We start from the raw sequence: 22857 nt of genomic DNA, 5'->3' as shown, positions 1-22857 counted from the left end.
CCTTTGCTTTGCACTACAAATCCAATGTCCTATTCATCAGAAGACCTTTTGCCATCAAATGCGCTTCCTAATGTCCACGGTTGAGGGTGGGATTGCGACCTAACCTTCATCAGTCAGCTCTTGTGATCTGGGTTTTGTTACAGAAGATATGTTTAGGATGATTGTGATCTTAACGTGTGCCCACGTGGAGGCTGAGCTCCCAGCAATAGTTCCAAATAGCCCCTTGTTCAAGGTAATGGCCTCACTCTGTGAAACAGCAGCATTCCTTAGTTGGGAGCAAGGCAATAAGTCTGTATCTTGGATAATAAAAATCATCCTCTCAGCATGCAAGGAAAATATGTCAGTATGACTGGCTAAGAAAGTGCACTATTACTCTGGTGGGTAGCTCTGGTCTGGAGGGTGATTGCACAGTGTATCCAACCACATGTATCATCAGACACCTGGTCTTTGGACTCAGGTGGATGGAAGCTGTAAGCACTCCCATTAAAATCAAACTGTTCACCTCACTTCTTTCTTTAAAATGAAATTAAGTTCTTCTAGGATGTTGAAGGACAAGCACCATTTTCTCTGTCGTAGGAACACAAGAGACTGCAGATGCTGGAATCTGGAGCAATGAAGAATCTGCTGGAGGAATTCAGTGGGTTGAGCAGCATCTGTGGTAGGGGAAGCATTGTCAATCTTCTGGGGTCAAAATTGACGCAAAACATTGACAATTCTGCTGCTCGACCCTGCGGAGTTTCTCTGGCAGATTGTTCAGTTCTCTGTGCTGTTGCTTGTTCTGTAAAATACAGTACGTCCAATTTCAATAGAATTAAAGTTGAAAATAGGAACCATCATTAATCTCAATGCAGTTTTAGAGTACATGCAAGCAAAACTGGCACAAATTCAATCGCATAGCACAGCATTACTGCATGCTAAGTAATTGAAACCTACCCACTAAATACATAGAGGCTGCAATGGATGATCAATAATGCCAAAATACCAAACATTATGCCACACATGCCTTCATGTTCCTCACACAAAACTCTTCTGCACAGACAAGCCACAGGAACAGTGGGATCTCACTGAACAAAACAAGTCTGAAACGAGGGTTGGGACTTACAGTAGTCAGTATAATCTAGTGCCATTTTAGTAGAGTCGGGGTGCCTGCCAGTTTCTATCTTAGTCCTGCTTGAAGTGGCTAACTTAGTGTTTACTCCCATTTCCACCCCCACCACCTCACTGCAAATGTTCCTGTGGGTTATCCAACCAATGTCACCTTGACTACTAATGTTGTTCTGCCCAATGTCTCTCTCACACTACATCTGATCCTTTTGCTCCTTAACAGTAAGATGCCCGTCACTCCAGTCTGATCCCTCCTACCCTCAAACAATCGTCTGTCCACCATCTATTCCCCACCCCGTTATCTCAAACACCCTCTCACACAGCCCAGTAGATAACCTCCAGTAGCTCTACCACTGTGGAGTTAGTTGAGCTGGGTTCATACTGAGATCACAACATGTGTAAAGTCTTTTCCTGAACTTTGTGCGTGATAGGATTTGACTCCTGGAGGCCTCGTGCAGAACTGGTGGGAGGCCGTCGTGTAGCATCACATTAGTGAGCTTTTCTTCAGATAATGTATACTTTTTGGCTCAGTAGCTTTACAGTTGAAAACATCACCATTTTCTGACTCATGATTATAATTATGACTCATCCTCCATCATCGATACTCATTCCACAGAGAGCTCTGCATTGAATGACGAGGAGAGGAGGAGGAAAGCTTCTTGGCATCTTTGGAAATGCAATGTCATAGGTTAAACATTTGCTGGCTGAATGATAGGTTTAGGGGGACATACCACACTGTTGGTAAATTCACTGCAAGTGATCTAGTGCAATGGATTCCAGTTAATTGGGCCATCAGTTAATCGGGGCAACTCTTAAAGAACAAAAACTAATTGAGAAAATAGCCAAGGATACCCCTTGTCTATATGGAACACTATACCACTTAATTGGGGCAAGTGACTGTTGCAGAACAGTTTCTAGCTAGTGTCAGTCACTTGCGTGGCTGTTAGACACTACACCATGCTTAGAGGATAAATTTTTAAATAGCATCAGTTGTGTGCGTTTGTCTTCAATAAGCTGTGATTTTTGTCACTGATAGTTGGAAAGAAATAAGCAGTAAGACAATTCAGAACTGCTTTTCTCACTGTGGTTTCAAGCATTCAGGCTTGGAGATGCCAGAAACGGCCAGGAGTGAAAATGAAACAATTTCACTACTTCAACAAGTTAGGAACTATAAAGAATCTGAAGGTATCGACGATCATCTTGAATGTTACATTGAAAATGAAGATTTGAAGGATGCAATGCCATTGAAAGCATTGAATGAATGCAGTCCATTATTTGCACTTGGTGTCTGCACTGATTTTGTTCATTTACAGTCAATCAAAAGAGGATGGCATACACTGGATGCTGTCGATAACTATCAGGAACTAATACACAATTTTATAGTACTGTAGTAGTATTGGTGGTGTTCTAATTTGTTCTGTATTTCATTTTAATACATAATTTGTTATTCAGTTAAATGGTAGATTGTCTTTTTTTATACCTTTTCATGAAACTTCGGTAATTGGGGCAGCCGCTTAATTAGACTAACGTGTACAGGTCCTGATGTGTTCCAATTGACTGGAATCAACTGCATATATATAAAAAAAATGTCATGAATATTTGAACAAAACCGCGAATAAACCAGACACAAGAGATCCTGCATATGCTGGAACTCCAGAGCAACACCAGAAATACCGAATGCTACTCCAAATGTTATTTCACTAAAGATGAGAAAAGCACAAATCACAGGTGCCCTGTGTTAAGTTTGTGTGGAGGAACTCAGTGGGTCAGGTAGCATCTGTGGCACCGAGGGGCAGTCAGCACTTCAGAATTGACCCTGTATTGAGATTGAAGTGTAAAGTGGAGAGAGACAGTGTAAAAAGATGATGAAGAGGGATGGGGCAGGAGCCAGGAAGTGATAGGTGGATCCAGGGGAACAAGGAGATGGAGACTGTTCAGGGAGGAAGGAGTGGATTAGTGAGAGAGGCTGGAATGTGATAATTGGGGGCAATGAAGTCACTGCAGATTATGAACTCTGAGAAGTAAGGAAGGATAATCCAAAGAGCTTTTACAAGTATATTAAGAGCAAGAGGATTGTAAGGGATAAAATTGGTCCTCTTGAAGATCAGAGTGGTCGGCTTTGTGCGGAACCAAAGGAAATGGGGGAGATCTTAGATAGGTTTTTTGCGTCTGTATTTACTAAGGAAGCTGGCATGAAATCTATGGAATTGAGGGAATCAAGTAGTGAGACCATGGAAACTGTACAGATTGAAAAGGAGGGGGTGCTTGCTGTCTTGAGGAAAATTAAAGTGGATAAATCCCCGGGACCTGACAGAGTGTTCCCTCGGACCTTGAAGGAGACTAGTGTTGAAATTGTGGGGGCCCTGGCAGAAATATTTAAAATGTCGCTGTCTACGGGTGAAGTGCTGGAAGATTGGAGAGTGGCTCATGTTGTTCCGTTGTTTAAAAAAGGATCGAAAAGTAATCCGGGAAATTATAGGCCGGTGAGTTTAACGTCAGTAGTAGGTAAGTTATTGGAGGGAGTACTAAGAGACAGAATCTACAAGCATTTGGATAGACAGGGGCTTATTAGGGAGAGTCAACATGGCTTTGTGCGTGGTAGGTCATGTTTGACCAATCTGTTGGAGTTTTTCGAGGAGGTTACCAGGAAAGTGGATGAAGGGAAGGCAGTGGATATTGTCTACATGGACTTCAGTAAGGCCTTTGACAAGGTCCCGCATGGGAGGTTAGTTAGGAAAATTCAGTCGCTAGGTATACATGGAGAGGTGGTAAATTGGATTAGACATAGGCTCGATGGAGGAAGCCAGAGAGTGGTGGTAGAGAATTGCTTCTCTGAGTGGAGGCCTGTGACTAGTGGTGTGCCACAGGGATCAGTGCTGGGTCCATAGTTATTTGTCATCTATATCAATGATCTGGATGATAATGTGGTAAATTGGATCAGCAAGTTTGCTGATGATACAAAGATTGGAGGTGTAGTAGACAGTGAGGAAGGTTTTCAGAGCCTGCAGAGGGACTTGGATCAGCTGGAAAAATGGGCTGAAAAATGGCAGATGGAGTTTAATACTGACAAGTGTGAGGTATTGCACGTTGGAAGGACAAACCAGCGTAGAACATACAGGGTTAATGGTAAGGCACTGAGGAGTGCAGTGGAACAGAGGGATCTGGGAATACAGATACAAAATTCCCTAAAAGTGTCGTCACAGGTAGATAGGGTCGTAAAGAGAGCTTTTGGTACATTGGCCTTTATTAATCGAAGTATTGAGTATAAGAGCTGGAATGTTATGATGAGGTTGTATAAGGCATTGGTGAGGCCGAATCTGGAGTATTGTGTTCAGTTTTGGTCACCAAATTACAGGAAGGATATAAGTAAGGTTGAAAGAATGCAGAGAAGGTTTACAAGGATGTTGCCGGGACTTGAGAAACTCAGTTACAGAGAAAGGTTGAATAGGTTAGGACTTTATTCCCTGGAGCGTAGAAGAATGAGGGGAGATTTGATAGAGGTATATAAAATTATGATGGGTATAGATAGAGTGAATGCAAGCAGGCTTTTTCCACTGAGGCAAGGGGAGAAAAAAACCAGAGGACATGGGTTAAGGGTGAGGGGGGAAAAGTTTAAAGGGAACATTAGGAGGGGCTTCTTCACACAGAGAGTGGTGGGAGTATGGAATGAGCTGCCAGACAAGGTGGTAAATGCGGGTTCTTTTTTAACATTTAAGAATAAATTGGACAGATACATGGATGGGAGGTGTATGGAGGGATATGGTCTGTGTGCAGGTCAGTGGGACTAGGCAGAAAATGGTTCGGCACAGCCAAGAAGGGCCAAAGGGCCTGTTTCTGTGCTGTAGTTTCTATGGTTTCTATGGAAAGTGATAAGTGGAACCAGATAGGAGAGTGGTGATGTGCAATATGCAGTTTGAACCAGTGGGGAAGTGGATAGGAGACTTAGTGAGAGCAATGGGCAGATGTAACCAGCTGGGAGAGGCGAATGAAACTGGGGTAATGGAGGGTGGGGGCTAGAGAGAACTTGGGAGCATCAGAAGGAAAGAGAAATAAATAACAGTAGGGTTACTGTTTACCTGCAATTGGAAAATTCAGTGTTCAAAAAGCTGAATCATGAGGTATATTTGGAGAACCAAGTTGCTCATATTTCCAGAACTGCAGAAGGGAAATCATAAGTCTAAAACTAATAGGTTTAGTGGTCTCTTACAGAAATCAGAACACATGGCTAATTTACAGAGACACAACAGACTGCAGATTCTGGAAGCTGAAGGTAAAAATGAGCAGCTGTAGGATCTCAATGAGTCAGGCAGTGTCTGCGAAGGGAAATGTTAATTGCCATTGTCCCCAGATGATGTTACAGCTATGCCTATGACCTCTGCTAAAAAGCTTGTGTAAGTACATATGTAAATAGGATCTGCATTATACCAGAGTCCAAGAAGAGTAATGTGAGCTGCCTTAATGACTTTCGTCCAGTAGGACTCACATCTATGGAAATGAAATGCTTTGAGAGGTTGGTTATGGCTAGAACCAACTCCTGCCTCAGCAAAGGACCTGGACCCACTGCAAGTTGCCTATTGCCACAATGGGCCTATGGCAGATGCAATCTCAATAGCTCTTCATGCGGCCTTAGATCACCTGAACAACACAAGCACCTAACAACACACATCAAAATTGCTGGTGAACGCAGCAGGCCAAGCAGCATCTGTAGGAAGAGGTGCAGTCGACGTTTCAGACGAAGTCCTGACCAAGGGTCTCGGCCTGAAACGTCGACTGCAGTCCTGACGAAGGGTCTCGGCCTGAAACGTCGACTGCACCTCTTCCTACAGATGCTGCTTGGCCTGCTGCGTTCACCAGCAACTTTGATGTGTGTTGCTTGAATTTCCAGCATCTGCAGAATTCCTGTTGTTAACACAAACACCTATGTCAGGATGCTGTTCATTGACTATAAGCTAATGTTTAACAACATCATTCCTGCTCCTGATTGAAAAGCTAAGAACCTGGGCCTCTGTACCTCCCTCTGCAATTGGATCCTTGACTTCCTAACCAGAAGACCCCAATCTGTGTGGATTGGTAAGAACGATTAACACTAGCTCACCTCAGGGATGTGAACTTAGCCCACTTTTCTATTCTCTCTATATCCATGACTGTGTGGTTAGGCATAGCTCAAATACCATCTATAAATTTGCTGGTGATACAACCATTGTTGGCAGAATCTCAGATGGAGATGAGAGGACATACAGGAGCGAGATATGCCAGGCAGTTGCCAACAGCCTTGCACTCAGCGTCTGTAAGACCAAAGAGCTCATTGTGGACTTCAGGAAGGGTAAGGCGAAAGAACATGAACCAATCCTCATAGAGGGATCAGAAGTGGGGAGAGTGAGCAGTTTCAAGTTCCTGAGTGTCAAGATCTCTGAGGATCTAACCTGGTCCCAACATATTGGTGCAGCTATAAAGAAGGCAAGACAGTGGCAATACTTCATTAGGAGTTTGAGGAGATTTGGTTTGTCACCTAAAACACTCGAAAACTTCTACAGATGTACCATAGAGAGCATTCTGACAAGCTGCATCACTATCCGGTATGGGTGGCGGCGGGCTACTGCACAGGATCAAAAGGTACAGAAAGTTGTAAAATTAGTCATGGGTACTAGCTACTGTAGTATCCAAGACATCTTCACGGAGCAGTGCTTCAGAAAGGCAGTATCCATTATTAAGGACCCCCATCACCCAGGACTTGCCCTCTTCTCATTGTTACCATCAAGAAAGAGGTACAGAAGCCTGAAGGCGCACACCCAGCTGTTCAGGAACAGCTTCTTCCCCTCTGCCATCTGGTTCCTAAATGGACATTGAACCTATGAACACTACCTCACTTTTATTATTTTTGTTTTTTCACTACCATTTTAAATTTAACTATTTAATATATGTATAATCATACTTACTATAGTTCATTTATTTATTTTTATCATGTTTGCATTGTACTGCTGCTGCTAAGTTAACAAATTTCATTACATATGCTGGCAATACTAAATCTGATTCTGATTCTGCATCGGACTTGCTTGCCATATTTTCCGACAACTGAACAAACTGCTGAGTGGCACTGCCTAGACACAAAGTTTGCAAATGACCATAGCTTCTCTTAACAAAAGAAAAGCAAAGTCAACATTAATCTGTGCTGATATGTCCACAGAGTCACCAGGCAATACTAGTCCATGATGAACTAGGAGGCCAACCGTCTTGTGGAGATATTTCAAAATCGCATGTAAAAATGTAAACAAAGTCCTAACATATTTCTGACAGGTGTAAGTGGTGGCTATACCACTATCACAGAGATCAGCTTTATCTTTTGTAAATGGGAGGGAGTGCATTTTATTATTCTTCAATATTTCAGTCAAAGAATGAGTTCACACCTCGATCCAAGATCAGCTCACTTTATCCACAAATATGAGTTCCATGGTTTGAAATAAGAACTAGTTGAAACTGCCACTGGCTTTCGTTCAAGGCCTGGCAACATGGTCAATGATTGCAAATTCAAGGAAGTGAATGCAGGGGTGGAACACCAATTCATTTGAAGCTCAGAGTGAAGAAAGCTTTGGAGAAGAAGAGCTCACAATAGCACAGACAGAGCCCAGGGAACCACAAGATGACAAATGAAAACGCTCACCCATCGTACAGCCAATCCAGGTCAGTCCTGGGAAAGGAAGCAAGGTTGACTCATATCGACAAATGAAAGAAAAAATAAATCAGAATTTGTGAGAAACAACTACTTATCTCAATAAATAGGAGATGACCAAGAAAAGACCAACAAAGATTTAAACCAATATGCCAATTAAAAACACCCTCAAATAAGAAGCAAAGCAGACCTCAACCAAATGTTTCAGAATGGCCTGAAGGAATGGTTGGACAGCTGGAAGATTTTGAATAATACATCACAGCTGAGCTTCAAGTGAAATCTATGATACCACCCTCAAATAAAGTAACAACTGAGTTGAGGAGAAAGCTTGGAAAGTAACTCAGAGAGGAGAAGTGGAGGTGGTAACAAAGTCCTTAAAGTTAGCAACTGGTTAAACATATTTATGGTGGACAGTTAACAATATCCCTTGGCCAGAGTCAGGTGATCAAGAGGGACCACCACCCAATTTCAACACTGAAAAAGAAACTACACAGGCATTGGTAGAGGTTTTCAGCCAACAATGACAGACATGGATACTGGAATGTGAACAATGATGAGGAGTTTTCACAGTTTACTGCACATTATTTAGACACTCCAAAACCCAACAAATGCTATTTGCCCTCAGAGTAAGCTAGAGGAGGTTTCAAATGACATGAAACTTAGAAAGAATGTAGGAGAGCAGTGGATAAGGCAGATGACACCCTTTCCATGGAATAGATGACTAATTCCATGACTGTCATTGCCACAGGCCCATGGGAAGGATCAGAAAAGTCAGGTTCAAACTAAATGCTGACAAATGAATAAAGAACTGGTCAATTTATTATTGTCACATGTACTGAGCTACAGTGAAAAAAACTTGCCTTGCATTCTGTTCATGCAGATCAATCCGTTACAAACGTGCATTGAGATTGTACAAGGTAAAACTATAACAGGGTGCAGAATAAAATGTTACAGTTACAGATAAAGTGCAGTGTAGGTAAACAATAAAGTAGAAGATCAGAATGAGGTAAATTGTGAGATCAAGAGACCATCTCATTGTACTAGGGAACCATTCAATAGTCTTATAAGAGTGGGATAGAAGCTGACCTTGAGCCTGGAGGTATGTACTTTCAGGTCTTTGTATCTTCTGTCTGATGGAAGGGGAGAGAAGAACTAATGTCTGGAGTGTATGGGGTCCCTGACTATGCTAGCTGCTCTACTGGAGCAGCAAGAAGTGTAAACAGAGTCTATGGAAGGGAGGTTAGTTTCAATGGTGTGCTAAGAAGTGCCCACCACTTTCTGCAGCTTCTTGTTGTTATGGGCAGAGCAGTTGCCATACCAAGCCACGATGCATCCAGATAAGACGCTCTCTATGTTGCATTGATAAAAATTGGTGAGAGTCAAAAGGGACATGTCGAATTTCATTAGCCTCCTAAAGAAATAGAGGCTCTGATGAGCATTCATGACAGTGGCATCAATGTGGTTGGGCTAACAGGGGTTATTGGTGATGTTCACTCCTAGGCGCTTGAAGTTCTCAACCCTCTCAACCTCAGAACCGTTGATGTAAACAGGAGCATGGGCACCAACCCCTCTCCTGAGGTCAATGACCAGCTCTTTTATTTTGTTGACATTGAGGGAAAGGTTGTTGTCATTTTCTTCCAGTACTCTGAATCATTGTTATTTGAGATAGAGCCCATTACTGCAGCATTAGTGTAAATGAGTGCTTGATTATTGGCACAAATTTTGTGGGCCAAAGGATCTGTTTTGTGCTCTAGGACTCCATGACTAGAGTTGAGAGATTTAGGTATGAATACCGAATACCTAGTTAATGTGACATCAACAAAACACATTAGATCAGAGAAGAGGCTATTGAGGACAAAAAGTTACAGATGTTTGGCCAGCAAGTGATCAAGAGGTGGTTGAAATGATGAAACCAGTAAAGCCAGCATTAAAACATTATTGGTTATTCTGCATTGTGGTCTTCAGCTGGCTTGATCCTAAATAAAGTATCCAAAATATGGGAGGAGAATTACTCCAGAAGATACATGATGACCAGTTGATAAAGAAGAAATTAGGTCATTTGTAAGAGAAGATGGTTCATAAGATATTGCGCAGGTCATGGCATCTCCTGGGTGCTGATGTGTTCATGCACAGCAAGAAATGGTATCTCATAGCTGTAAGCTATTACTCCAAAGTTCCCATTTCTCAGAATGATAAAGGATTTGAGAGCCACAACACTGACCACAAGAATATGATCCTATTTCCAGAAAGGGTTTCATGAGAAACTCGTGTATGATAACAGAATTCAATTCATCCAGAGTATAGTGGGCATTCTCAAAGCCTACTTGAGAAAATACAACACGTTCAATGATTCCTCAGAATCTTTGGCCTATGTGCACTAAAAATTGAGAAGAAGCACTGAGAATCTCTGGGTTATTCATCAGAACACAGCCTGTGTAGCAGCAGGAGAAGACCGTCTCACAAAATATCCATCTGCTTGCCTCATCCAACACTGTTTGCCCCACCTATGGAAGAATCTACAGTTTCCATATTGGATCAATTAACCACATTAGAATTCACAAACCTGAAGTGAAAGTAATTCATCCTTAATCGCGAGAGAATACCTAAGAAGAACATAATGTTAATGCAGAGAGTTTGCATTTCTGTTCACAATTGTGTCATCATCCCCATACTATCCGAAAAGACTTGATTTCATAGAAAGACTTATCTAAACAGTCAGGCAGACACTTATCAAATGCCAAAGACTCACACCTTATTAATCCAAGCTTCATCCCTTATGATGGATATGAGTGCACCATCTGAGCTACAGAATGACAGAAACTATAAGATGAATTTGCTGGACAAAATATACCTTGAATGAGACTGACTGACGCAGAAATAAAAGGAAGCTAAGACAACAACAATCATGCTAAGCAGTAACTGAGTTGTTATATCCAGCATGAAAACCAGGAATCCAGATAAAGTTTATAAATAATAAAAGTCAAAGTGGACCAAGAGATGGTATTGGTTAGAATACATTTAGAGCTTCTGCATTGTAGTTCTCAGCAGCTGTATCCCATTTTCATAAAATAAAGACAATACAAGTTATTTATTTGGGTTTTAGTGCATAATTAAGGAACAGTTCTGGAAATAAGAAAATCTAACACTAATAATGTTGATTTCAAGATTAAATATTATGAAGCACAACTTCATTGCTTCCTTTGTAATTGCTTCATTTGAAGGTTATTCCAGGTAATCAAATCCATTCTTCCTAAATTGTTTTGAGAATGGTCTCTGCAGCCTTAGGACAGTAGGTTACTAAACTGATTTAATTATGGGACATTCCCTGTTGCTATGTTACAGTCTTCAGCAAAGCTATGCCAATGGGCTTGTAGGGATTATTCTTCCATGGTGAGCCCTGAAAATTCCTTGATGCAATCCCATCAGTGACACTCCAATCAGGCTTCCTGCTGTGATTCCTTATGGCTCTTGAAAGGCCAGCAAATTAATACATCATTTGCATGGCATTGACTTACTGTATAAGTGACCAAAATCACCCGGGGCGGATGAGTAAAACTAGCCTACAAAGGTATAGGGTGAGGGGTAAGAGGCATAGGAGGGATCTGAGGACAAATGCCCTCTTCTCAGTGCTACCACAAGGAATGGGTACACACAGAAATCTGAAGACCCACACTCAAAATTTCTGGAACAGCTTATTCCCCTCCATCATCTGATTTCTGAATGGACAAAGAACCCACACAACGGGCACTCACACAACACTTAATAAGTACATAGATGTGTACGTGAATTGCCAAGGGATAGAAGGCTAGGAGTCAAATGCTGCAAAATGGGGTTGTTATGAATAGGTCCATTATTGTTGGCACTGACATAGTGGGCAGTGTGGCATTTTTCTGTGCTCTATGATTCCAGACAGACAGACACACACATACACAGCCAATTACCTATGGAGAGATGCAACTAGAGAACTGAAGGAAGGTGGGGTTGGTGAAGGACACAAAGGAGAGCAATTGTCCAGTTTCAACTCCCCAACAATGGAAGAATGCCAATTAACAAAAATATCTATCTCATTTATTGGGATCCTGATCATTATACTGGACACTGCTGTCAAGCCAATGCTCATTTTCACCCACTTGCAGGACGGCATGATCCAGAGATTTGTTGGACCTAGGGTCAAACAGTGGGAAGTCTTGGCTTTTACTCTCTTGGATATATTTGGTTTCAAAGGAGATATGGGAATGCACAGGCACAACAGGCTCTCTGCTAAATCTCACAGTTCTCACCAAATTCCTCAGAATCAGAATCAGGTTTATTATCACTGACTTATATGACATAGCATTTGTTCATTTGCCACACACACAAAAAGCTGGAGGAACTCAGCAGGCCAGGCAGCACCTATGGAAAAGAGTAAACAGTCAATGTTTCAGGCTGAGACACTTCATCAGGACTAGAGAAAAAAAGATGAGGAGACAGAGTTAAAAGGTGGGGAGAAACACGAGATGATAGGGGAAATTGGGAGGGGGAGGGGTGAAGTGAAGAGCTGAGAAGTTGATTGGTGAAAGAGATACAGGGCCGGAGAAGGGGGAATCTAATAAGAGAGGACAGAAGTCCATGGAGAAAAGAAAAAGGGGGAGGAGCACCAGAGAGAGGTGATGGGCAGGTAAGGAGATAAGGCAAGAGAGGGAAAAGAGTATTAAGAATAGAGAAGGGGAGGGCATGACCACATGTTCGAGAAATTGATGTTCCTGCCATCAGGTTGGAGGCTATCCAGACGGAATATAAGTTGTTGCTCCATGGCCTCATTGTGACAATAGAGGAGGCCATGGATGGGCATGTCAAAATGGGAATGGGGAGTGGAATTAAAATGGGTGGCCACTGGAAAATTAGTCCTGACGAAGAGTCTTGGCCTGAAACATCAACTGTACTTCTCCCTATAGATGCTGCCTGGTCTGCTGTGTTCCACCAGTATTTTGTGGGTGTTGCTTGAATTTCCAGCCATCTGCAGGTTTCCTTGTGTTTGGGCCATTGGAAAATCCTGCTTTTTCTGGGGGGCGAAGTGTAGGTGCTTGGTGAAGCAGTCTTCCAATCTACCTCAGGTCTCACTGATATACAAGAGGCCACACCGGGAGCACTGGATACAACAGATGACCCCAAAAGACTCACAGGTAAAGTGTCACCTCACCTGGAAGGACTATTTGGGGACCTGAATGGTAGTGAGGGAGGAGGTGTAGGGGCAGGTGTAGCACTTGCTCCACTTACAAGGATAAGTGCCAGGAGGGAGTTCAGTGGGGAGGGATGAATGGACTGGGGAGTTGCATAGTGAGCGACCCCTGTGGAACGTAGAAAGTGGGGAGGGGGGCAGATGTACTTGGTGGTGGGATCCCATTAGAGATGGCAGAAGTTACAGAGAATTATGAGCTGGATGCAGAGGCTCATGGAGTGGTAGATGAAGACAAGAGGAACCCTATCCCTGGTGGGGTGGCAGGAGGATGGGTGAGTGCAGACGTGCATGAAATGGAAGAGATGTGGTTGAGAGCAGAGTTGATGGTGGAGGAAGGGAAGCCCCTTTCTTTGAAGAAGGAGGACAGCTTCTTCGTTCTGAATGAAAAGCCTCATCCTGACAGCAGATATGGCAGAGATGAAGGATTTGAGAGAAGGGAATGGCATTTTTGCAAGTAACAGGATGGGAAGAGATTCTTTTGCTCTGTATGGTGTGGAAAGACATAAAGTTACTACAAAATTTAAAAAAAAAACAAATAAACTGTTCAAAATAAATAAATAATGGGGTAGTTTTCATGGGTTATGTTAGTGTGGCTGCAAAGAAAATTCTGTCTTAAAATCTTAGTATTGAAAATTATGTTCTTTTGTGTATTCTGCTCTCTCACTAGGTGATCATTCTGAATGTGTGAATTGGACAATGAAGATTGCAGAACACTCAGTCATGGATCTCACTTCTCTAAAACCCAGTGAATCAGGCATCTTCTGGTCTATTTGACTTTACATCACTCAAGCAAGCCATTGTATTATTTTTAGTTGACTTTCTAAAACAAATTGGTATTAATGATTGCAACTGATTTAATTTAGGATTTGGATGTTTTGCATTTGGCCTTAATGTAACAACTGGTGGCAAAATGAACTGTTGTTGTCCTGGTAGCAGTAGACACCCTTTTCTACCATAGCTTCCATTAGCAGCCTTCAAGGCTCAATTTAATCTAAAAAACTGGAAGATCAGTGGGTGTTACAGACATTGTGTGTGTGAATGCCTGTTTCTGTGCTTCAAGTCCTGTTTCTATGACACAATGAAACTGTGTAAAAGTGGGTATGACTAAGAACAAGATTCCTGTTAGTGTGCTTCTCAAGCACTCTGTCAAACCCACCTACAAATACAGGTCTGTGAGGTGGCGTGCACCTTCTGCTGTTTACACAGGGGTTCTGAGTGTCCACAACGCATGGATTTGATGTTCTTAATGTCATACCAGATGTTTCTTCTCCATATTGTCCACAGAGGCCCAACAGTTAGTACAGGTACTGCATGCTTTTAAGGAGACTTTGAGCTCATCCTTAAATCTTTTCCTTTGTCCCCTTGGTAAACTCTTGCCATAAGAGAGGTCAGAATAGAGGCTGTTTGGGGAATTTGGTGTGAATTAGCACAGTACCCTGCTAATAGACATGAAATAGACGAATATAAGGTAGGGAATAAAGATACAGGAGGCAATGTTCAAAGGACTGTCTGCATGGTCTGATTTATCAGGATGAACAACATCAAAGTGGTAGACTGCAGAAAAGGGGAACGGATGATCTAGTTAGTGATGTGTCAGTTAAGTTGGAAAGATGAGTGATTGAAAGATGTCAGGATTAAAAACTAGCACAGGATAGGTCCTGGAATATGTAATTTCATGTACTGTAAATACAACTAGTTTTATTTTTTTCATTTTCATTGCTTGGATTACATTGAGTACTGCTACTCCTGATTTTACTTGCCAAGATTGAAAATTATTCCAGGATCATCCAGGAATAAAATGATAATCTCTGGCTTCTTTTCTCAGTGGTAAGACATCTTCCTAAACCCCTCTTCCTGATATCTTCCACCTTCAATTCTAATACAAGTGTGAGGAACTAATTGACTTTTTTTGTCATTATGGAGACCATTAGATTCCATTTTTGATTCCTTCCATTGCTGTAGCTCTCAGGGGTAAACTGTCCCCGCTCAAATCCATAATGATTTTCTCCTAGAAATCTACATTTGACTCCTTCCAATAAAAATTTACAGCTTATTTCCAAATAACCTGCAGGAAAAGAGAGGGATCTGAAAACAAGAAGGAAATTTTAAAAATTGAGGTCCTGTCAGTCAAGGAGTCAATGTATGTCATTAAGAGCATTGACTTTATTCGTATGACAACAAATAATACTCAGCCTTCTCTAGGGATGATTCTCTAGGTAATTGGTCAGGCTTTCTGCTCCTAATCACTTTCCAGTGACTCCATTCCAGACTGCAGGGTTAAGTGATGAGGCATGTGCTGAAGCTTGATGTAGCCAATGCAAAGACTGCTGCTAAAGGTCCTTCTGCCACTAGAAACCAGTTTAGACATTAGTAAATACCTCTTAGATCACAGAACATGCTCACAGTACAAATGTAGATAACTGATTACATTGAGAATGTATAGACTGGGGAACACTACGAATGCAAAGAAAACAATGCACTGTTTATTGTATATTTTTATTTCTTATTCCTATTTTATGAATAATGCTTATTTTGAAATTAATGAAAAAATATGCAATAAACTCAAGTGAAAATATTATGCTTGAATGTTGGCTGAGAACAGAATTTAGAGTACAGGAAATATCTTCCTGCAGCTGAATAGCAAGAATCTCCAGTGAATCAAAGTTTTTATATCTGATGGTGCTTCGTACTTATCAAATTATTACTCCAGCAGGATGATAATACTGCGAGAAATCAATAAAGTTCTAAATGAAATTAACTAAGTGACATTAATAGTATAAATGACAGATTTTGAGAGAGAGGATAGAGTTTCAACAAAATGGTTCTAATGTCAATATTCTGAAAATAATAAACAGTACATAGGGTATGGACAGAGATATTATTTAAACATAATAAATTGCTTAATAATAAAGGATACTCTATGCAGCAAGATGGCATTCCCACTGAGATCACAATCTGCTGCTTATTCTGCTTATTGTTGTTTCCAATTATAAATAACACAAAATGTTACATCATTATCCTAAACAACTCTTGGAACTATTTCAATCGTGGGCTTTAATTGATATCTTTATTTTAACTTCTTGACATTGAAATAAACATTTTACAGAAAGCACGCATGAACCTTTGGCAGATGAGAGCTGTCAAACAACCTAATCTCAACGCTGCACATTTGAAAGGAACGCCTCTGCCCTCATCACATTCTGTGGGAAAGAGCTCAGCCAGATCAGTTCACCAACTAAAGTCTTCCGCTGGAAAATGGACGTTTGAATGTGAGTGAGGGTCAATGAAGCTCCACTCTGATTCATCCCATAGTTATAGGGCCTGATGATATTGGCATATAAAGAATGGTCACCTTATGTGAAGTATGAGGAAGCATTCTTTGCCTGCGAAACTTAGCTCATGCAGAACATAACACACTCAAGCCAGTCCATTATATTTGAGTTGGTTCTAGCTTTTCAATTGAAGCTCCCTATTCTAGTCCTGGTTATTTATTATTTGGTCTATTACTTTGTATCTTTCCTTTTAAGGTGCTTATTACATTTCTTTATTAGTTATGTTAGTATATCTGTCTCAATAGCTATGGATGATGAAGTATTCAACGACCTAACAAAATAACGTATGACCCTCGATAGCAAACTCATCCAAGATCGACACTCCAAGCCATGTTCTTTATTTTTTAATAAGAAAGCTAATAACCCAATGCCTTCAGGACAGATGATATGGAAAGGAAAAATAAATGGATTCAAAATCTGGAATATCTTGGGATTTTTCTCATATTGAGGGTTCCATATAAGTGAAACTTCAGATGGCAGTAAAGTCACAAGTTCAGGGAACTGGGGTAAATTCTAGTTTCTAAATATTAATCTTCTAAGGTGTTAGTGTAGATTATGTAGCATAGCTCATCCTACAATCCTTGTAAGATAATTCTTATACAGAATAGGCAACTCGATGGGCCGAATGGCCTACTTCTGGTCCTTTGTCTTATGGTCTTAAAGGGAAGCCACTGCAGTCAGGTCTCTGGCTCTGTGGCTCAGGGGGGAAGGGGGTAGAAAAGTACTGAAGTAGTGATAGGGGATTCCATGGCTAGAGGAGCAGACAGGAGATTTAGTGGTTGTGAAAGAGACACCCAGGTGGTATGCTACCTCCCAATTTCCATGGTGAGGGATGTCTCGGATTGGGTCCACAGCATTCTAAAAGAGGACAGTGAACAGCTGGAAGTCACAATACATAGGTAGGAAAAGGGATGAGGTCCTAAAGGGAGGATATAGGAAGTTAGGTAGAAATCTGAAAAGCAGGACCTCAGTCCAGTAATCTTTGGATTGCTGCCTGTGCCACGTGACAGTGAGAGTAAGAATAGGATGATTTGGCAGATGAATGTGTGTCTGAGAAATTTATGCCAGGGGCAGGATTTCAGATTTCTGGTTCATTAGGATCTCTTCTGGGGAACAAATGACCTACACAAAAAGGAAGAGTTACACCTGAACCCAAGGGGGACCAATATTCTTGCGAGCATGTTTGCTACAGCTGTTGGAGAGGGCTTAAACTAATTTGGCTGGGAGTTTGGGAATCAGATTGAAAGGGCCAAGCATGGGCCATTTGGTATACAGGAGGTACAGGGGAGACTGTGAAGAAGGACAGGTAGATGATAGGGCAAAATTGCAGTCAGTGGGATGAGATGAAGTGTAACATGGGAGCAAAATCAAAAAGGGATGTGAATACAGGTCTGAAGGTGTTATATTTGAATGCATGCAATACGTGGAATAAGGGAGACGATCTTGTAGGCAGTTAGAGATGGCCAGATACGACACTGTGGGCCTCACTGAGTTGTAGCAGAAAGATCATGGTTGAGAGCCTAATATTCAAGGATACTCATCGTATCAAAAGGACAGGCAATAGGCAGAGGGAGTGGGACAATAAACGAGGACTGAGTGTCCTCATAACCTAAAAAAAGATCTAACTTCATTGGTGAAAAATGGAACCATATCCTCAGAAAGAGGTGACATAGGATTGGAAGATGTAGAATCCTATGGGTCAAATTAGAAACTGCAAGGTTAAAAAAAAACCTTGATGGGAGTTATATACAGGCCTCCGAACAGTAACCAGAATGTAGGGTACAGATTACAATGGGAGATAAAAAAAGCACATAAAAGGGGAGTTTCAACATGCAGGTACGTAGATTGGGAAAACTAGTTTGGTGCCGGATCACAAGGGAGGGGAGTGTTGAATGCCTATAAATTGGCTCTTTAGAGCATCTTGCAGTTGAGTCAACTAGGGAAAAGATAATTCTGGATTGGATGTTGTGTATTGAACCAGATTTGATTAGGGAGCTTAAGGTAAAGAAACCCTTAGGAGCCTGTGATTATAATAGGATATAATTCACTCTGTAGTTTGAAAGGGATAAGATAGAATTATATGTATCAGTATTACAGTGGAGTAAAGGGAATTACAGAGATGTGAGAGAGGAGCTGGCCAAAGTTGATTGGAAGGGGATACCAGCAGGGAATAATGGCAGAACAGCAATAGCTGGAATTTCTGGGAACAATTCAGAAGGTGCCAGATAGATAGATCCCAAAGAAAAGGAAGCATTCTGGAGAGAGGATGAGGCAACCTTCGCAGCCAAGGGAAGTCAAAGACAGCATAAAAGCAAAAGAGAGTGCAGATAATATCGCAAAAATTCAAGGGATGTTAGAGGATCGGGAAACTTTTAAAAACTAACAGAAGGTAATTAAAAAAAGTAATAAGAAAAGATGAAACATAAAGGTAAGCTAGCCAATAATATAAAAGAGGATACCAAAAGATTTTTCAGATATTTGCAGAGCTAAATGGTCTGAATAGCCTAATTCTGTTCCTGTGCCTTATGGTCTTGAGGTATTCTTTGTGTGTATTGTGTATTATTATTCTGTTTATAACCAGGCATCAGACGTAAATTATTATTATGTTCACTTTCGATTTGCTTCCTCTCTTCAATTTTATCACTTCTTCTTGGACAAGTTGCATTGTTTGCATATTCCTATCACACTTAATACAGCAAAATATCCTAAGGTGCTTCACAGACTTGTAATCAGGTAAGTACTGTTTCTAACCCAGAGACAGAGATATTAGGAAGGGGGACCAAGAATATGTCTAGAAATAGATTTTAAGGAGTGATACAAAAAGGAGAGGGAGATGACAACATTAAGGAGGGAATGCTTGAGATTAAAAATCAGGGACATCAAATTTATGGCCTGTAGATAAAACCTTCACCATGGCATTCATGACTGAATAATCTACTGGCTCAGATATTCGACAATGCATTTGACTCAATGTCACTGGGGGGCATATTATAGATAGAGGAAAGCAGAGTTTCACAGAGTGCTCTGTGACAAGTCGGCTGCAGAAATGGAAGATTATGGAGGGTGTCAGAGAAAATAACAGGGTCCACGGTTGGAACAACTATTGAGGCTTGGCAGTAGATCATGGGGAGGGGTCAAACAGAACTAGCTTGCAGAGGTGAGAAGTTGGGATCAAAAGACAATTGGGACAGTGGAGACTTGCAGTTTGTTTGCAGGAGGTATTGCAATCTGAGAGAGAGTGGTGGGGTGGAAAGAAATTCTTAATAGATGGAGAATGGAAAGGGACAAGATCTGAGTGTGGAGGGTATGCAATCAGATAGGCAATCAAGATATTTGGAGGGGTGGGATGCAGTTGGAAAGTTAAACAGGAATAGTGAGGTGAAGATTTGGAGAAAGGATGACTTCAAGGAGATAATTACTGGGTGGGTCATTTGGGGTAATCAGCAGAAAGGGAAGGTGCACATTTGGGTAACCAGTAATCTCCCAAAGAGTAAAAGCCACAGTCATCTGGAGGAGTCTGGACTCTGAACTCAGCCCCTTTAATTTACACTGAAGAAGACCCCATCTCTTCAATTAGGTTGTCTCAGTATTTCAACTCCATGACATTTGTGGAGATCACAACTACAGTAGGCATTTACATGTGATTTCAAATGAGCATTGTATGTTGTTTGACATCCAGCTAAGGGTTTATGCACTCACAGGAACTTTTACATGTGGCCTTCTGCTCTAATCTGAAAACAATCCCACAAGTACAGATGTTTGGACACTCCTTATCTATATAGATAAAGACATGACTTTCGATGGTGCATTAAAAAGGGGAGGAATGAAGAAGTTTGGAGGATTCCAGAGCCTGAGGAAATCCAGAAGGAGAAAGTAAGTTCAATTAGGGTTAAGAGGTGATGGATTATGAAAGGCAGGATGTGAGTTTGTTTAAGGGAACAGGATCTTGAGGTGGATTGCACATGAGCCAGTCACTATCTGACATATTGTTCAAGTGACAACATCTGTGTGTTTGTCCTAGACAATGGCTAGGCTCAGATTCTTGAACAGATCTCTTGCACACTGAAGATGAATTATTGATCTCTCCATCTACCTCACTGTGACCCTTGCATCTATTTGTTTACCTGCATTCCACTTTCTCTGTAACTATGACAATACATCATGCATCTTGTTATTGTTTTTCCCTTTGCCCTACCTTAATGTACTTACGCTTGAAATGATTTGCATGAATATCATGCAAAACAAAATTTTGCACTGCATCTTGGTACATGTGACAATACTGCACTTTCTAGTGCTAATAGAAATGGAAAACCACAAGTCAGATTAACTGCAGTCACCCATCCTCTTGGCCTACACTTGAAGTTTGGCCACTTGGGTTTGGCTGGTGTTGGTGGAACTGCACACAATAAACACTCATTGTCTCCTGAGATGAAGTAAAAATTGTAACACCAAAGGAGGCAAAAAAACCCACAGAAGCTAAACAGTGTCAGAAGTGCACCACAGGTCTGTCAAGTTTTTTATAAAGCTGGTGTTCTTCGGAATATGCTCATTTCCCACCATTGTCTATTCTCCGCATTTACTCTAAATAACCTGCAGTGTACTCAAATCTTCAGTTTTGCTGTTTCTGATTTTAGGCATTTATATGTTTTTCACCTTTATCAATGAAGAAAAAAGTTTTACAAATAAAATGTGTATCAAATATTCAGCAGAGCCATAAACTATTGCAATACATACAAGGCACAAGAAATAGACTTAACAATCACGCCATAGGATTGCATCTTCTCTAATTAGAGAAGCTGCAAGATTTTGCATGGAATGACTTCACACTGTAATTAAAGAGATGATAATTATAATGTGCAATCACTAATCTGCAGCCTTATTATTAACTCTGGTACTGATAAGACTTCCAGATAATATGAGTCTAAGAATGCTTCTTTAAAAATGGAAAATTTGCCAGCTAGTTATAAAACTCAAAGACCTTTCCCAGTCTCTTAACAAAAGCAAGCCACTGTTGATGGTGGAAAGTTTAAGAAAAACCAGAAAATGCTTGGTCAGGAAACATTATTGGAGGAATTCACATTCCTTGTTATTGACATTTCACCTTACAGGAAATGCAGAGTTCCTCTAGCTGATCTCAGCTAAAACAGCTTTCACTGTTCATTGGGCTGAGTTTAGGAAAGGGAAAATCAGCCAAGCACCTTCCCTAGTCTCTGTATACCAGTGGGAAACTGGGCAGATTTTGAATTGACTGCCTGCCCTCCACAATGACAGAACCATTCAGTCGTCATGCCTGATTTAGTTGCACTCTCTCCTCATTTTGACTGGGCTGCAGAGACTGAACTCATGTTGTTGGGTCCGTAAAACCTAATAAGAGTCAGATTATGATAGGATTGGGCTAATTTGTGATGCATATGCAGATGAATAGTTGATAACGTGTATTATTAAGGCCTGCAGATACATAATGACCACTTGAATTATTCATTTGAAATGTCTAATGAACGGCTGCCACGTAAAAAGCCGTTGGGTGGCACGGTAGACTAGTGGTTAGTGCAATGTTTTACAGTGCCAGCGACTGGGGTTCAATTCCGGCCACTGCCTGTGAGGAGTTTGTAAGTTCTCTCTGTGACAGCATGGCTTTCTTCTGGGTGCTCCAGTTACCTCCAACAATGCAAGCGTACAGGTGAGTAGGTTAATTCCAGAAGAGTCTGGTACTGAGCCATATGTCTAAAATTAAAAAAGAATCTTTAAAAAAAGTTAATTGCTATCATGAGAAAAACTAAAATGGAGTTAAATTTGGAGTGTAACAACTGGCATGTTCAAGTTTAATGGCGCACACAAGTTTAACATACGTATTTTAATATTCTCACTAATAAAGTTTCAATTGCTCTTGTTACCTTCACAACCTTGTTTATGGCTATATTCGCAGACTCCCAAGTCTGACCATCAAAATATGGCTCTTTAACTTCTTTGATTCTGTTAACTAAACTATTCTTTTCCTCTGGTGTTTTACTGTTCTTCTAACCTTCAAAAAAAAACTTCTGATCAATCTTTACTTAGTATCCTACCAAGTCTTGGTGTCAATTCCCAAATAATTGCACATGGATCTTATCATGGCTCTTAAAAGAGGTGATAAACAAACAGTGTTAGATCTCACCTTGAAATGTTGCAGGATTGACAATTCTGATTGGTTCCATTGCTTATGATTACATCAGTTCTCTTCTGGTTTAATTATCAGATGTCCCATGAAATTTTGGAAAAAATTATTCACACGTTAGAAAAATGAAGAAGTAAATATGTTTATATTTATCTAATCATGTGATGGATGGCATGGAATTTTTAAATGCTCTAAAATATTTTTATGATGTAAAGTGTGATTTGAGTTGTAAAGTTTGGGAGAGAATACATTACAGAGCATCTGGCCTCCTACAACCCCACCTACACCTTCCAGCTTTTTTCCCCATCAACTGAGGAAATACAGCGAGCTCTTCCATGATGATCATTACGCAAAGTAACACACCCGATTCTCCCAGATTCTA

At 40.9% G+C, this 22857-nt stretch overlaps 1 long non-coding RNA gene across 1 annotated transcript in view; it reads left to right on the top strand.

Annotated features, from left to right (window-relative positions):
• Positions 1-16044, top strand: part of LOC134337525 (uncharacterized) — a 38186-nt gene extending 22142 nt beyond the window's left edge. The window contains exon 3 of the long non-coding RNA XR_010016016.1: positions 13657-16044. This is a non-coding gene — a long non-coding RNA (uncharacterized LOC134337525). The remainder of the gene's footprint in view (positions 1-13656) is intronic.
• The last annotated feature ends 6813 nt before the right edge of the window (positions 16045-22857 follow it).

Source organism: Mobula hypostoma, chromosome 24, assembly GCF_963921235.1.
Source record: "Mobula hypostoma chromosome 24, sMobHyp1.1, whole genome shotgun sequence".
In the NCBI taxonomy this organism is placed as follows: domain Eukaryota; kingdom Metazoa; phylum Chordata; class Chondrichthyes; order Myliobatiformes; family Myliobatidae; genus Mobula; species Mobula hypostoma.
This window is presented reverse-complemented; position numbering and strand designations above follow the sequence as displayed.